This window comes from Suncus etruscus, chromosome 3, assembly GCF_024139225.1.
Source record: "Suncus etruscus isolate mSunEtr1 chromosome 3, mSunEtr1.pri.cur, whole genome shotgun sequence".
NCBI classification, from domain to species: domain Eukaryota; kingdom Metazoa; phylum Chordata; class Mammalia; order Eulipotyphla; family Soricidae; genus Suncus; species Suncus etruscus.
In genome coordinates, this window is record NC_064850.1 from 30,765,155 (window position 1) to 30,776,128 (window position 10,974).

The following is a 10,974-nucleotide window of genomic DNA, read 5'->3' on the forward strand; positions in this document are numbered from 1 at the left end:
GACAACAATGAGATACCACCTCACACCAGTGAGGTTGGCTCACATCAAAATAATGGGAACAACCTTTGTTGGAGAGGATGTGGTATGAAAGGAACTCTCATTCATTGCTGGTGGGAATGCCCCTTGGTCCAACATCTATGGAGAAAAGTCTGGAGAGTGCTCAAAGAACTCAGAATTGAGCTGCCATTTGACCCAGCAATTGCTCTCCTAGGCATATATCCCCAAGATGGAAGGACATTCATTCCAAAATACATATGCACCCCACTATTTATTGCAGCACTCAGTATAATAGCCAAATCTTGGAACCAACCTCGATGTCCAACAACAGATGAATGGATCATTAAGATGTGGTACATATATACAATGGAATATTACATGGCAGTTAGAAATGATACAATCACAGACTTTGCAGCAACGTGGATGGACCTAGATCATGTTATGTTAAACGAAGTAAGTCAGAAGACAAAAGAAAAACACAGAATGGTAGCACTATTCTGAAACACCTAGAATACATAAAAAACAAAAAAAGGACATTGAAGAAGCATAACTGCTAGAACCACAAAGAAAGACTCCATAAACTCCATTCCCTGATCTGCACAGCCACCAAGATCTCTAGAAACAGGTCTGATTTTACCATCCAAGATAAAGTAGAAGTCTTCCACATACCACGAAAGCAGCAAGAGGAGAATAAATGATCTATTTTTTTGACGTCTTTATTTTGGTGTGGAGATTACGGTTGATGTCTCCAATATTATTTTATTTTATTTTGTTTTGTCTTTCTCTTTCTTTTTTGCACTTGAGTATGATTTGATTTCAGAACCGAGATTATTGTGTGGTGCCTGTCTTTATTGTTGTGGTGCTTATCGGTTATTTAATTCGATATTTTTTTTTTGTGTGTGTGTGTGTGTATTGTTGTGGTATTTTAATTACTTTTTTCACATCCTCTCTCAAACTGAGGTTGGAAGCCTCTAGACAGGACTCTGCCTATTTTCAGTATATTTGATTTTTGATTGAGAAGAGGACATATTAGGTGATGGGTATTCCCCTGATTTAATGTGAATATGTACCCAAAATACTACAGTGAAAGATATGTAAGCCATTATGGAAAAAAAAATTGTGTTTTTAATCAGAAACTTTCTTTGACTTACATGTATTATTATTATATTAATTATATTATATGTTATGTTATGTCACTATATTATGTTATATTAGTTTACCTTATTAGGTTAATCAATTTTGTCCTTTAAATGAATTCTTACTTAAAAAAAAAAAAAAAAAAAACAACTTTAGTTTGCCCTGAAGAAAAAAAAATAAATAAAAGATAAAATAAGGCCTCCCAATTCTTACCACAGGCTGTGTTCTTTACACTGGCTGTATAGAAAGAGGAGGTACAGTAAAGGCACCCCATATACACCTCAACACAGGCCCCTTGCCGGGTATGTATTGTGAATTGGGGGACAAAAAAAAAAAAAAAAAAAGTTATGTTTTCTAAAGTTATGTATTTCATAAATCTATAAGTAGGTAGGCAGTAACGATTAAAATACACTTCTTAGGCCAGAGTGGTGGTGCCTTGCCTGCGCTAACCTAGGACAGACCAAGACTCAATACTTCGGCGTCCCATATGGTCCCCCAAGCCAGGAGAGATTTCTGAGCATATAGCCAGAAGTAACCACTGAGCATCACTGGGTGTGGCCCCAAAACAAAAACAAAATGCACTTCTTTCTAAAGATAATTAAATGAGAATCTGAATCCAAACTTTAGAAAGGAATATATTCTATAAAATTGAAATAAGGAAAATTTTCACTAGAATTGTAATTTTAACTTACTTTAAAAAGTACAGGCGGGGGTTGGGTGGGTAGGAGGGAGACTTGGACATTGGTGATGGGAATGTTGCACTGGTGATGGGTGGTGTTCTTTACATGACTGAAACCCAAAAACAATCATGTATGTAATCAAGGTGTTTAAATAAAAAAATAAAAATTTAAAAAAAAAAAAAAAAGAAAAAGAAAAACCAATGAGAACCAATGAGTGCGGCTCCAAAACAAAGCAAATTAATTTAAAATAAAATAAATCGTAAATTTCTACAAAAAAAAAATTGTAAGTTCAGTTATAATTGTATTCTATTTAATGTCATTAAATATTACAATGAACAGATTAAATTACTGCTAGATTGAAATTCAAAAAATAATGTTTTTCTCAATTTGAGTAGTCAGACTGAAGGACTAATGTAGTTAATGGCCAAATAAAAAAGAAATTAATGAATTATTTACTACAAAGAACTCATACAAAAACTTTTCAGAAAAGGGAAAAAGGATATGACAAAAGAAGTTTTATATATTTTACATTTGCCTAAGGATATATAAACTATAGAGGATATTTTACTGAAACAATTTAGCATATAGAAATAAAAGACAGATTTCTAATAAATAACTAATGGAATTAACCAGATAAATAGGTGCAAATGTTACATGGGATGATTTACAATTGAAATAATTTGGGTGGGGGCTTTTTTGGACCACATCTGGTGGTACTCAGGGGTGCCCTGCCACTATGCTATCACTCTGGCTCCCTGAAATCATAGTTTGTGATGATAGAAAAAATTATTTTCAAGAAATATGATGACAACCAAATAGGACTTACAGGGGGAATATGGACTATTTTATTCTATCATTAAAGCTTTGTCATTAGCAAAATAAATTGTTGAAGTTTTCAGAAGATGACATAAATTAAAAACTATTCTTATTTAATATAGGGAAAGTGATTTGATAAAAATAATTAGTAGACTTGTCCAATTGGTAGTGTTAAAAGAATAGAATATAAATAAATATATTTAAAATGAATTTCATATAATACATTTCTATCTAAGTAACTTGGATACAGGCACAAAGAATACAATTTTTTTTAATGTTGGCATGTTTATCAGCCTAACAAAAGGTAAAGTAGTGCTGGAGCATTGGTGCAGCAGAAGAACATTTGCCTTGTATGTGGCTAACTGAGAATGGACTACGGTTCTATCCCCCAGTTTCCCAAATGGTCTCTCAAGACAAGAGCAACTTCTGAGAGCATAGCCAGGAATTAACCCTGAGTGTCACCAGGTGTGCCCCCCCCCAAAAAAAATGGGAGGAGTAGATATTTTAAAGGTATAGGGGTATTTAAATGACTGGAACACAAAATAAAAATTGATTAATCATGCTATAGAATGTCTAATATTTTAACATGCCTCTCAGGTAACAGATATACAAGAATGAAGTTTAGGAGTGTTTAGATGTTCTATGTAAGGAACTGCAGAGTAAAAATAGAAAGTGTGCTCAATGATTGAATTCATCAGATAGTTAGTTCTAGAATCTCTTAAACAGAAAATTTAAAGATTGATCTTTTATTTTTGAGATCATAATTTTTATTTCTTTGCTGTACATTTTTAGGACAATGCAGTTTCCAGAGTGCATTGTCTCTGACTATTCCAAAAACTTAATCACTTCACAAATTAATCCATCACAAAAATGGTGTGATGAAGCCAAAAGAAGAGGGACAATCTTTTATTTCATGTCTTTCTCTTTTGTGATTCATGCTATTTGCATTAGTAATGCCTGAGAGGTGACAGTGTTGAGATTTTAAGTCAGTTGGGCGTAGATAAACTTGAAGAGATATGTTTCTTTGATATCATGCTATTGACTACATAGATATTAAAATAAATATTTTTCTCACAATTCTATACTCTGGCAGGCATTTAATAAAGTGATGTTGTTTTGGTTTTTTGTTGTTGTTTTTTTTTCTTTTTTCTTTTTGGTTTTTGGCCATACCTGGTAACACAAAGGGGTTACTCCTGGCAATGCTATCAGAAATCGCTTCTGGCTTGGAGGACCATATGGGACCCCCCGGGGGAAAAAAAACATGGTTTGTCCTAGGCTAGCGAGGGCAAGGCAGACGCCTTATGGCTTGCGCCACCGCTCAGGTCTCATAATTAATAAAGTTTTATAAAAAGGGGGTCGGAAGTTAGAGCAATAATAGACAAATGTCATACATGGAGCTGACCAGAATTCAATTCCTGGAACCACATATGCTCATCCGTGTCCAACCATGTAGTGATCCCTGAGCGTAATAATCTCTGATTGCAAACTTGGGTGTGTTGACAAGACAAAAACATTTCTGGCATTTTAGTATGACGTGTTTCTGTATTCTTCCTACACGAAGGAAAGAAATGATCCTTCTCATGTCTCTCCTGACAAGTTTACTCTTTGCATTTACAAAGATTATTCCATTACCATTACCACTCAAACACTCACCTTTCATGTATCTTCACATTTGAATGTATAGATTTGGGTGATACAAGCTTTCAGATCACAAAGTATATTTTAACACAAATAATACCTTTAAGAAACAATAATTATTGCAATCAACTTTCAAGATAGGGTAAGAGTTAAGCACCTATCTAGCATATTGTGAATCCTCGTTCAATTCTCAGTACTATACTTGTTCCCCAAAGCACTTAGAGAGTGATCTTTAAAAACAGAAACTTTGAGGACATTCTGGGTATTACCTAACTGCCCCCATCACTAAGGGTACTACAAGCATCTCTATTTTTCATTGGTGTAATGAGGAGTACCTCTCTTTGGGGGACAACATTTTACCTGTACGTGTACTTGTCAAATGGCACACTTCATTAGTGGTATCCATATTATATTTGCTTGTAGGATTTTCTCTTGCTTTATTACCTAATTTTCTAAAACATCAGCATTTACAATTACACCTAGAGATCCTGGATAAAATTTTATTTCGGAAACACAAAAATTTGTTTTCGCAAAAATGTTTTTTTCAAAACAGCAAATTCAAATTTAAAAATAAAATTTTCTCTGATATCGGAGACATGCTTTCCTCCTTTTTATAACCTTCAAATTTAACAGAAAAACATGATTCAAAGTTCTCAGAAACTTATTGGAATAATTATGAAAGTATTTAATATTTCTAAGTGATACTTCTCCTGAAATTTGTTAGATATATCTAAATAAATTAAGCATTACTATGGAAACTTGGGCATAAATTTACTCCACTACTAATGATATTCCTGAAATATTTAACAGTGACAAAGCAAAGGAAACAGAAAATTTCAAACACACATAGCAAGTAAGAACTAGCTATGTGTAGTGCAATGCTTCTCAATTATTTTCTGTCATGTCCCCCTAGAAAGAAGAAAACATTTTCGCGCGCCCCCCCTCCAGCGACAGTAAATAGTATCCTTATTAAAAAAAAAAAACTTTAACCTGCAAAACAAAAGTATATAAAGTAATTTGACCTGATTATTTAATCAGAGGTGATGTCTGGATTAACGGCTACAAAGAGCACGTTTTGCAATGCATAGCTTTTCGAAGCAGGGTTTGAAGCAGGACACAGCAACTCTCAGCTCCAGAGACATACAGAGACATAAACACGGGACTTAGCTTGTTATGACAGTATTTGCCGAGGTCAAACATGCCCCCCTTTACGGAGTCTCGAGACACCCCCGCGGGGGCGCTCTCTACTATTTGAGAACCACTGGTGTAGTGTGAGTTTGTCATCGCACAATCTTGGTGAAAAAATGTTTTTTCTTCAAGAGATCTGTCAGCATAAAATCCATGTAACTTTAAGAGCCTGTCTTTCTTTCTCACTAATTTAAGTTGAATGAATCCGTCTGGTTGTGCCACTGCTGAAGAAAAGAGAACAAAATTGTGAGAGAATAAAATGGATATAAGTGCATGCTAGATTGAAACATATAAAATTGACTTAATTAACCATTCTTGCAGGTTCAAAGAAGTGTCAAATATCATTTATTTTATTATAATATTGTAAGCTTTTATATGGTTAAGATAGTAACTAAACATATCTATTTAATTAAATGCACTACACAACATATTTTCCTTATTATATATAATTGAATTGTAATAAATGATATTTTACATAGATATACTATTCCATTTTAAACATGTTTACTATTTTATAAATAAACTTTTCCAACCATTGCAAATTCTTACTTCCCTTTCTCCATATCCACAATACCTATTGTAAAGAGTAAAACTAGAAGCAAACTTTTTGATTGAAGATAATTAAAGATTGTATTTTTAAAGATAGGAAGGTAGAAAATTGGTAAAATCCTAGTTATTTCTTCAACAATAAGATCTTCTATTGGGCCGGAGTGTTGACACAAGCAGTAGGGGTTTGCCTTGTACCTAGCTGACCTACCCTGGTGTCTCTTATGGTCTTCCAAAAGCCAGGAGCAATTTCGGAGTGCATAGCCAGGAGTAACCCCTGAGCGCCACAGGATGTGGCCCAAAAAGCAAATAAAATAAAATAAAATAAAATAAAATAAAATAAAATAAAATAAAATAAAATAATAAAATAAAATAAAATAAAATAAAATATCTTACTCTATTCGATGCATCTTAATGTCATAAAAACTAAATCTTATCATTTTGTAATCTGACAATTACCTCTAGTATCCTCCATATAATAACAAAATCTTAGCCTACTGAGCAGGTAAGGTAAATAATTATTATTCTTGCCCTCATTTAATATTGTTCTGTGAAGATGCTTAAGAATTCTCAAAGAAACTGTAAACACAATTGAATTTCTGCTGACATTGCTCTGTTTTGTTCTCTATGCTCTCTAAACCAGAGTTGTTGACAATCAAACTCAAAAGCTAGGTCATGGTTTTATGAATTTACTGTTGTAATTCATTAAAGTATGTGAATTAGGTAATATGTAAAATATGTGAATTTTATTATATTTTATATCTACATTACATATTATACAGACCATACAGTAAGTAATAAATAAAAAGGCTAACTAGTATGATTTTTTCCATAGGAAAAATAGTCTATTTTTATTTTTTTATCTTTAAATAGATTACAATGTCATTTAACAATCCAGAAATAATTGAGAACATAGGAAACATTCATGAATATAACTTCCAAAGGAAGAAGTACCACTTATGACAGAAGAATTATCAAAATCAGTACTTTTTTTTTATTTTTGGGCCACACCCATTTGTCGCTCAGGGGTTACTCCTGGCTATGCGCTCAGAAATCGCCCCTGGCTTGGGGGGACCATATGGGATGCGGGGGGATCAAACCACAGTCCGTCCTATGCTAGCGCTTGCGAGGCAGACACCTTACCTCTAGCGCCACCTTCCTGGCCCCCAAAATCAGTATTTTTATGAAAGGGACTCAAGTAGGTATCATGGACAATCACCTTGCCTGGTTGACAAACTTTGATTTCTACTGCTATGATCCCTGCTTTTGTTCTCTTTTTACATAACTCGTATTTATTGCTTTGAATGTATTTAAATTACTGCAACATGATGTGTTCACATAGCTTTCACAGATCTTGATTGGTGTGCCTCATTCTGAATTTTTACTTTAGATTATATCAATGTGTTGAGATATTTATTGCTTTCTTTATGTAAATAAAGTAGAAATAAACTGTAAAATAAACAAAAATAAAAACTCATATCTTTAGGATGTCTCTTAATTCTACTCAAGAAAAAACTATTGAGTAACTATAAATTTCTGTCCTTGGAGAGAAAAGTATCTCAAATTCTATGCCTCTGAGATACTTAGCAGATCTACTGTTTCTTCATTGTAAATGGCAAATAAAAATGTAATCAAGAATCTTTTATTGTGTTGTTGATAGACTTGAGGAAATTTTTCAGAGGCATTATGTGCTTCAAGGAGAAAGGAAAATCCAATAATATGTTTTAGGTTATCACTTTTTCTCCTACCTCCAGGCATTTTTTCTTCTATTGCCAGGCCTATGCTTATTTATTTTTTAACATGTGCAGTTTTTCAAATTGTTCCTCTGCATATCAATAATGTCCTTCCTCTTATTCTTGTCAATACCTATCTCAGTTTTATATTTCTAAGTCACTTTTTTCTCTTATAAATTAACTCTGCTTGCAATTTCATTTGTGTCACAAATATGACAAGTGGAAAATGATTAAGTCAAATTATCAATCATTTTTGTCAAATCAGTAACCTTTATTGCATACATCACCATAGGTATTCATAATATATAAAAGCAAGTTTTATACATTATCACATGCAGACATAAATTTATTATATATATTAAATAGAACTAATGTCAATGTGAGCAAAATAAATAGGACATATGTAACATTTACAAAATAATATTATTTATGATAGTATATTATGTGTTACATTAATTATATATATTAATAATGTGGTTTGATACTTAAAAAGTCAGTTTACATTATATGTTAACTGTTTCTTTAAAAATATTAACTAAATTTGTACACATAATCCTTTATCTGTGCAAAGAAATATTTTTACAATTATTCAATAGAATCAATAAGATTAAAAGAAACCAGACTTACTTACAATGTGTTAGAAAAATAATTTGATAATATCAAACATTTAAAATATACTTGCCTGTTAATATTAAAATCAAGCATCTTTCCTACTTGTTTTAGTTTCTGGAATAAATTGGTATATGAAAATATGTGCTGAAAGGAGATAGACTGTGTTCTTGATAATCTCTAATTTTCCTCAAAATAACCTATATCTAAAATTTATTATTTCAATATAAAACCTTTCAAGTATCTAATTTCTCCACTTATATCTTTTGGTCTAGCTTTAGGGGACTCTGGGTATTACTGACTCCTAGAAAATGTGCCTAATTGACCAAGAAAATCTCAACTTCCAGGCCATCCATTCTCCATAGGCATAACCTTTGCCTTTAACAGAAATCTTACTCCAAAACTAAATAATGATAATTAATACTATTTCTCAATAAGAAAGGAATGAATTAAATACTTCTTTTTCTTAAATGTGTCTTTAAATTCTAGACGATCAACACCTAATAAAGCAGCTTACATGTTATAACAATTCCATATCATACTGAGTAATGAACCATGCACAGCTCACTCATTACCTGCTTAAAAGAGTCTGCCAGTTGTAATTTCTGGTCTCTCACCTTGTAGCTCAAACTGGCATAGAGCTCTATGAGTCTCCGGGGCAAATAACATTGTTGAATTCATTAATTTTCTTCCTCAAACATCATTGTTCATCCTCCAACTGAACTCTGAACAAATGACCTGGGACTGAAGGACCTGCCACAGAGTTCTTCTGCTCTTTCTCAGACTGGCACATACAACAGAGGCTTATGGTCCACATATGAGACAGTTTATTGAGTGTTAGAAAGAGCACATTTTCAGTGTAACTTGATAGGGAGACTAATATGGTAGGCATATTTGGCTTGATGTGGTTCCTTTGCCATGTATTTTGTCAGGAAAAGAATTCTGTAACTTCCTTGTAAAAAATCAAAGATGCATTTAGTGTTTAGTTCTTTTCTTGGTGCGTTTGTAAATTACCCTATGAAAATTCACATAACTTGTCAGTGTGTAAATTAACATAACTCAGGAAGTGATCTATAATAAACACAGGACTATTTAAATCATTTAAAACATTGTTTGGCAAAAGGTTATGTTGACTTGACAAATTGGACTTCCTTGTTAGTTTCAATGTTGCTTTTGGCTCCAGTTTTCTCAGTCACCCTGTCTATTCCTAATCTTGAACTGGATAATGATGGTTTTAGACACATTGAAAAGGTTGTGTATGATGAAAGTAAGAGGTGGAATATGATAAGCGAATTGGGATGCATTAAGAGCTTTAAATTGTGTTAAATTTTGTTTAGTTGGTGTAGAATATGCTTGATCTGAAACTTTTTTCCTAGATTTTTATAAGTAGGTTACAAGCTTACATATTAAGAGGAGTTTGCTGACACAAATGCTGTGTGCTCTAAAAAGTGGTGCCACTTAGATGCAAGGCCTATTGAAACCCTGCAAACATAGCTGGTTCTTGGGTGCATTCAACCACAGGGATAGGACTTGGCATTAACGTCCATTTCAATTTCATCCAAGCTAGATTCTGGCATCAGCAATTCAATTATGCTCAATCAAAATTGGTAGTATCTAGATCACATATAGAGAGAATTTTAACACACAAGGAACTTTTAGAAATCACATTCAAGGATTTTTATTTGTTTCTTTGTTTATTTTATATGAACTACTTTATCCAAAGCCAGAAAACTAGATATGATTCATGTGTAACCTTACAAAAAAAAAGTGAAACTAGGAACCGGAGTAGCAGCACAGTGGAATGCATTTGCATTTCTTGTGGCTGACCCAGGACAACGTGGGTTGGATCCCTCAGCATCCCATGTGGTCCCCAGAGCCAGGAGCAAATTCTGATCACAAAGACAGAAATAATCCCTGAGTGCAGCTGGGTGTGACAAAAAAAGTAAAATAAAATAAAATAAAAATAAGAATTAAATTAAAAGCAAAACTAAATTTAAATTGTTTTACTAGGGAAAGAATTCTAATCTCTTAGCAAAGGTATATTGATTTTTTTTTACAGTGTGTCTTCCTAGATTCTAAGCCAAACTATGAGAAATAATAGGACAAATTTTTATTATTCTCTCATTGTACTATATTTTGATATGCTTCTAAAATAAAACAATGGACTTAATAATAGCATCATGATGGTAAGTCTGCATTTGTGTACACAGAGCCATATTCATTTAATGTTAGTCTTAAGAAAAGACAAACTTTTTAAAATTAGAAGCTAAAAGTTAAAGAGAATAAATATATTAAGCATGCAAACTTCCATATCATTATATAATATCACTGAAAGTTTGCTGAAAGTGTAATAGACAAATGGATATGTAACATTTCCCTACAGAGTGTATATTATAATATTCTGAAAGGATAAAAATAAGTCATTCGCCTTATAAATAGATGACAGAGAAAAGAGATAAAAATATGTGAGAGGTTTATTTTAAGTGAGCAATTCAAAGTTCAGTGGCAGCTTAAACTTTGGAGGGAAGCCATCAGTAGAGCAACTTGAAGGCTATGAACCGTCATTGTCATATTTTAAGATTATACGATTGGGGAGGAGTGGTAGGCTTACATGAAGAGGCAATGTGAAT

At 32.9% G+C, this 10,974-nt stretch overlaps 1 non-coding gene across 1 annotated transcript; it reads left to right on the top strand.

Moving 5' to 3' along the window:
* The first annotated feature begins 1,330 nt into the window (after nucleotides 1–1,330).
* On the top strand, nucleotides 1,331–1,463 carry LOC126005158 (small nucleolar RNA SNORA51). Its single transcript, XR_007494332.1, has one exon. It is a non-coding gene; the product is annotated as a small nucleolar RNA SNORA51 (small nucleolar RNA).
* Nucleotides 1,464–10,974: the final 9,511 nt, after the last annotated feature.